Genomic DNA, 7,384 nt, shown 5'->3' with positions numbered 1-7,384 from the left:
GACGGGGACGGGCCGGGCGGGGACGACGGGACGACGGGGCGGGGCGCGGCGACGAGGACGACGAGGACGGGGACGGCCGGGCCGGCGACGGACAGCGACACGGACAGCGACGGGGCAGAGGAGAAAGAAGCAGAGGGAGAGATGAGAAACTGAAAAAAAAATTTGAAGTGTTTTCTTATATAGAACACACCTTTTAGTACCGGTTGAAGCCACCAACCGATACTAAAGGTCTGTTTTGGCCAGGCCAAGCGGCGGGAAGTGCCCCCCTTTAGTACCGGGTGGTGGCACCAACCGGTACTAAAGACCCCCCTTTAGTACCGGTTGGAGCCACGACCCGGTACTAAAGGGTGTGCGCTGCCAGGCGAGGGGCGCAGAAGTTTAGTCCCATCTCGCTAGTTGAGGAGCGCCCAGACCAGTTTATAAGCCCCGGCGCGGGCACTGCTTTGAGCTCCTCTCAAAAGTAGGCCTTCTGGGCCTACCTCTCCTACTCTGCATGTGGGCCTACTGGGCTTGCGGGCCTGCATCCTGGCCCAACTACAGGTTGGGTTTCTAGTCGTATGCAGGCCGCTCTGGCCCAGTAGGTGGGCTTTTTAATTTTCTTTTTTTTTTTGCTTTATTTTTTTTGCTTTATTTATTTTTGATTTGTTTTTTTGCTGTATTTAGAGTTTTTTTGTGAATATTTTTGCTTTAGGTACAAAAAATTACAAACTTTCTGTTAGTGCCGGTAGTTTACAAACTTGAATAGTTTAAATTTTGAAATATTTGAAATTTGTGTGAATCACTAGTTTGTGAATAACTTAACTTTGAAAATAGATTTTTCAGTGATTCTTTTTTCTTATGTTTAATATTAGTGTGTTTTATCATTATATTCAATTTGTTAATGCTTAGGTTATTTTAAAAATGAAATGCCTTTGTAACAGATGAGTTTTCGTCCGAAACCCTGATACTTCGAAAGAGATTGTCCATTTTGTACACGAAGTGCATCCAGTTTTTGCGGTAACCCTCTGTACTTTTTTGCACATGCTATGTGGGTGAAATTATGATACCATGCCAACTTTCAACCTTTTCTGAGTTCAACTTTTCTTGCCAAGAAAGATTGGGATCGAAACAAAAAATGAGCGACCAGTCGACGTCGAAAACGCACAACTTGATTAAGGGAAACGATGTCGCAGACACCACAAAAAAAAAAGAATAAGGGAAACGATTCGGTCCGGTCGACCGGCCGAACCCTCCGCAGGTCGCTCGCGCGCTGTTAGATTGAGGCAAAGATCTAAGGAAAAAAAAAATCAGAAACAAACCTTAAACTTGTAAACGATTGCTAAATTGAACCCCAAACTTTTAATCCCTGAAATCAGCACACTGAACTCTTATTCCGGCCTAGTTTAAACCCTGAGTGGGTTTTCGAAGGGATTGTCGAGGTGGCAGCAGAGATCATTGGGTGCGGCAGGAGGCAACTTGGCCGCCCCACCAGGGCGAATTGAGTTTTTCTTTTATGTAGTGCGCGGCTTGAAAATACCGAAAAATGTAAGACTCACAGGGAATCACACTTGTGATCTAACGCTGCTGAACAACTCCGGCTAACCACTCTAACTGATGACTGTTGGTGATAAATGAGAAGCGCGAAAATATTTAAGCACACAACATGGTGTCGAAATTCAAAAACATTTTCTTGAAAATTATCAACAATACTGAATCCAAATATTCTTGAAACAAAAAAACAATATTTCAATTTAGAAACATTTTTGCAAAGTTGTGGACAACTTTTGGAATTATGAACATTTTTTGAAAAGCAACAACAAATTTGGAAAACATGAAGCATTTTTGAAATCCCCGGACATTTTATAAACATGAACCATTGTTTAAACGCTAACAAATTTTTAAACATGAACAAAAAATTTAACTGAGAACAATTTTTTAAAACATGAACATTTTTAAACATAAAGTTTTTTAAAAAATGTGAATAAATTTTGAAACCTGAGCAAAATTTTAAAATGCGAACACTTTCTAATTTTTTAAAAACTTGGAACAAATTTTGAAAGTTTTTTTGCACTTTAAATTTTATTCAGGTTTCAAAAACTGTTCATAATTCCAAAAAGTTGTTCACATTTTTGCAAAAAAAATTGGAATTCTTATGCTTTTAGGAATATTCTGATTTCAAAATGATTGAAAATTTCAAGAAAATGTGGAACATGTTTTGAAATCTGATGCCACGTTGACAATCCCTGTAAACACGCTCTAGGTTTAAAATAGACGGGGATCAGATTGTTTGGTGTGCTGATTTCGAGGATTAGAAATTCAGGCTCGATTTAGCTTTCGCCTACAAATTAAGGTTTATTTTGGACTTTTCCAACAAACAACGGTTTTGACACTCCCTGGTGACACGTTTCGTGTGATGTCCATGCGCCGCCCAAGGTCCCTCTTCATCCTTATCTAGATTCTATACCATACCATAAATAAAAAATCGTATTAACCAAAGAAAAATAGGCTCGATTTGGTTTCTATCAGCTTGGTTTTAAAATGTACAGAGTCAGTGGCCCTATTCACTGCTCTTCGCGAGGAGAGCTCCTATAAGACACTCTGTGCGTCAAAATGACGGAATGAATCATAGAACGTCCGCTATGGGTCGGACCATTCCGTCCGCTAGCAGTGACATTGTCGTCCGCTGGTATTTAGTGATTTAACTAGATCTTTTTAATTTTACTTGTTTTAAGGATGTTTTTTTACTTTCTTTTCTATAAAAACGGGAAAATTATTATGGTTTCAAAAACAAACACGAAAACTATTTAATTTTAAGAAAAATAAACATTTTTTGCCACTTTTACAACATTTTTATGAAAAACATGCGCATTTTCTAGAAAATGTTTTGTGAACAAATTTTTTTAAGTTTTTTGAACAATTTTAAAAATTCTGATTTTTTGAGATCTTGATTTTTCCCCTAAAAGGAAGATTTTTTCTTTTAAGCACGACCACTTCTGAAATTTTCTAAACTTTTTTTAAAAGAAAAAATCCTCAAAAAATCAAGGAAAATGAACAGATAAATGAAAAAAAAGAAAACTAAAAACCAAGAATTAGAAGCTTCCAAAATCTGGAACGTGTAGACGCACTACCTAGCTAAAATAGGATGGACGACTCATGTCCACATTGCTACTCGTACACAGACAAAAGGAGGCGACCACGTTCGAGTGCCGTCGGCGCTGCCACTGGTTCCCTCTCCCTTCGCCGGCCACTCCGATAGCGGGAGGGAGGGGGAACCTCGGAGCTGTGCATCGGATGGGTTCTCAATAGGGTTAGTGTTGAAGGAGATGATGTCGAGGCTGTTGCGGCGGCATCGCGTCTGAATAAGTTTCCTCGGGCTCCGTTCGCGATTAGGTGGGGCTCTTGCATTCGTCTAGGAGCCAGCGGGGTCGAAGATCCCCGGGTTTCGTTGAGGTCGCGGGCTATGGTGTCTGGAGGTCTACTGACCGGTTTAGGCCTTGGATGGGTGGTGGTTGTGTGAAGACAAAGATTTTTCCTTTTTCGTCGGTATGATTTTCGGTTGCCGTTCTTCCTCTTTCTTTGTGCTGCTACTAGAGGGATATCCCGAGGACCAAGCAATCAGACAAGCACGTCACCAAGATTTGTTAACGATGTTCACCATCATGGCTACATCCCGGGGCCCGACTACGGGCGCTCCTTCCCGTGACACCGCTACAATACCGCACACCAGCCATCCGGGCGCCGGCAGACGCCGCCGGCTCCCCCTGTGTGCCTGTGTTATTATGTTGGCATAGGTTACATCGTGTGTCTACTCTCGATATATATGAGAGGCCTAGGATACAAGTGTCCTATTAGGACACAACTCCTACCATGTCTACACACAGTTTAAAAAACCAAGTCCAACTGTAACCTATCTTTTACAATAATATTCGACACAACTCTAACAACTCTACCTTGGCGAATATTCTCCAGCACCTTGAATTCATCCATGCATCGAACTTCCATGTACATTGCACTTGAGATACACCATGAGCACTGCTGCTACTCCTAGACTCCATGTGACTCCACCTACAACTGTAGTCCCTTCTCGTCCTCTTCACAGTCAGCACTCGAGCAAAAATTAAGTTCTTCATTACTCTACTTTGGGCTCCCAATTTCTGGAGTATCCACTCAACGCCATCACACACCGACCACTGTCTGCATGAAAGTGAACAACTTACATATTGGATGCTACATATAGGAGTTACCTAAACTCAACGTCACTGCTCTTTCTTGATTCCTTGTCTAAAACTTGAAGAAATTTCACCGTCGCCCTTTGTCATCATGAGTCAAATTCACAGTTGTCTCGTCCTTATTCCGGATAGTCTCTGGCATGTCCCACAACTATAGCACTCCGCCTCCTTCTGTATTTGTCATCCGCACTTTGCCATGTGCACTGAAAACCACAGAATATACGGCCATGTACTCTCTCAGCTTTTGACAATTTCAGACTTTCCGCGACTTTCTCAGATTCTCCATGGTCAACTCCTGTCCATCAACCGGCACCGATAGACCCAGTCACCAACTAGAATCCGGTACTCTCCAACACTGCTTCAGCACCCCTGCACACTTTGTCTGACCACATGTCTGACCACTAGTGCCTTGGCCTGTCGTTGTGTCCCGTGCTTACCGCATACCTCGCCGCTATCACCGCGTCGAGCCTCTGCTGTCCCGATCGAGTCTCAAGGGTCGCGAACCCACACCACTTAACCCCCACTGCAGAGAACCATCGATCATCACTAACCGATGTCGAGTATCACGTCTCCATCAGACCACTGGTAACTAGTCTGAACCATGTGTCTCTCGCTATCCCGCTGAAATAGGCTTCGACTGTCCGAATTCTTACGTCATAGCCCCTCCATCAGCACAGAGTGTAGTCATCCATCAGACTCCAGCTTCACCTTCAACATGACTCCATGTAGCTGGCCATGCTACCCCGCGCCCCGTCGACTTCAAGCTCTCTCATGTGTGCACCATCTTGAATCAACCCCGCGACATAGTCTGTCGAAGCCGCACAAGCCCTCAGGTATGCACCACGTGTTTCCACGCCCCAGAATTCGACCACCATCAGCATCACGCGCTTATGCCGTCATCACTGAAATCACCGCCGTCTTCTGCTTTGACCAACATCCCTGCCGATCCGTCAGACTGTCACTGTCCAGTCCAACCCAGCCGAAATTATCCGACTACAACCATGCTCCACCCTGCGTCGTGTCGCCCGCACTTCTCCATGCATTGCTTGACGCCCTGTGTATGCATGATCCACATGACACGCTTGTCCACGTCCTCCGTTGCCTCTCCACACGCTCCAAGCCATCTGATCAAACCAACCTAGCAAAACTTTCATGCAAACTTGAATCTGACAAGTCCCTCGTCTGCAAATTATTATGCTCGTGTTTGATTTATTAGCTTCTCCGCGCACCTAGCAGAAAAGAATCAAATCCTTTCGATCCATGCCAAACCACTCTTGTGCACACGTGTTGGACCTAGCAACACTTTGTTTTCTCAAAACAAACCACGTGTCTGCACAACACCAAGCAAGGCACACGTATACATGACGTACACGTCCAGGATCAGCAGCACCGCTACCTTCTCGGCCACCCAGCACCTGGGCCTGCAGCCGTCCCGCAGAAAACCAAAATACAGCCGTCCCGCAGAAAATTCCACGCCTTGGCCCGCCCTGGTGACTGCCTCCTGCGACGCTCGCTGCGCTCCGTGCCCTAGCCGCCGCTGCTTCAGATCCGACCTGCCGCTGCCTTGGTTGCTTCCGATTGCTTCCAAACCTGCTGCTTTGGCCTCCGTGTCACGACCATCTGACCTTCACATCAGACCTTATCTGCTGCGTACCGTCAGTAGATCGGAATAGAACACGACGCCTCTCTTCAAGACCGACCATCGGAGCTTTTCCTCTTGATCAACAACGATCCAAAACCTCTTCAAAACCTTGCTCATGATACTACTGGTTAGAATGAATCCGAAGCGCACCATCGATCTACCGAGGATCAAGCAATCACACAAGCACATCACCAAGACTTGTTAATGAGGTTCACCATCATGACTACATCCCCGGGGCCTGACTACGGGCGCTACTCCCCGTGACACCGCTACAATACCGCACACCGGCCACCCGGGCGTCAACACGCGCCACCGCCTCCCCTGCGTGCATGTGCTATTATGTTGGCATAGGTTACATCGTGTGTCAACCCTCGATATATATGAAAGGCCTAGGATAGAAGTGTCCTATTAGGACACAACTACTACCTTGTCTACACATAGTTCAAAAACCAAGTGCAACTATAACCTACTTTGTACAATAATATTCGACACAACTCTAACACTTTGTATTTTACTACTTGTTAGAGTGCTCTTTGTTTTTCTAGTTTTTTGTGTGTGCGTTAGGGTGTGCTTACTTGTACGTGTCAAGGACTATGTATTACTAGTAGACTGGCCGTGCGTTGCCACGGGCTTTTGAAATAGTTTGCAAGAGTTACATGTTAACATTCTAAGGTCTCGCCCCGTCGTAGATCCAGATCCCCACCACTGATTCCACCCCGCCTAGGCCGCCGCCTACCGCTGCGCTGCCCCATCACGTTCGCCTCCGCTCCGGCCGCCCCGACCCCGCCCGCCTCCTCTCCGGCCGCCTCCGCCTCCGGTCCATCCTCCGCCCGGCCCCGCTCCGTCCGCCTCCTCTCCGGCCCTGCTCCGTTCGCCTCCTCTCCGGTCCGTCCACCGCTCCGCTCCGTCCGCTTCTGCTCCGCGCCGCACGCCGCCGCCCCGCTCCGTCCGCGTCCGCCCCGCGCCGCACGTCGCCGCCCCGCTCCCCGCTTGGCCGCCGCCCGCTCCCCGATGGCGCCGAAGAAGACGCCGAAGGGAAAGTCCGGTTTCTTCGGCATGAGGGCGAAGCCCTCCGGGACCTTCGGACTGGAGTTCTCCGATGCCGGGCAGCGTTGGTGGCTCGGCACGTATCCCACCGCCGATGAGGCTGCTTGTGCCTACGACGTGGCGGTGTGGCGTGCCGGACGGCCGAAGACGGATCTAAACTTCCTGGAGGTCGAGTCCCATGCGGTGGCGGAGTGGCTCGTGCCGCAGGGCATCCGGATGGAGGAGATGCCGGCTAAGAAGGCGAAGAAGAGACCGGCGGTTGTTGTCGCTCCCGGCGAGAGCAACGAGGCGACGATGGCTTGGTTTGCGTGATTTGCAATTTGCTGCAAAGCCATCTCTAATGAAATGCTATTTGCTACATTTTTAAATAGGAAAATTATTATGATCAGCCAACCATAACTCAACAGACCAATCTCTAATGAAATGCTATTTGCCACATTTTTTAAATAGAAAAATTATTCCGATCAGCCAGCCATAACTCAACAGA

Source organism: Aegilops tauschii, unplaced genomic scaffold (assembly GCF_002575655.3).
Source record: "Aegilops tauschii subsp. strangulata cultivar AL8/78 unplaced genomic scaffold, Aet v6.0 ptg000777l_obj, whole genome shotgun sequence".
Taxonomy (NCBI): Eukaryota; Viridiplantae; Streptophyta; class Magnoliopsida; order Poales; family Poaceae; genus Aegilops; species Aegilops tauschii.
The sequence above is the reverse complement of the archived record's forward strand: the minus strand, read 5'-3'. Positions refer to the sequence as shown.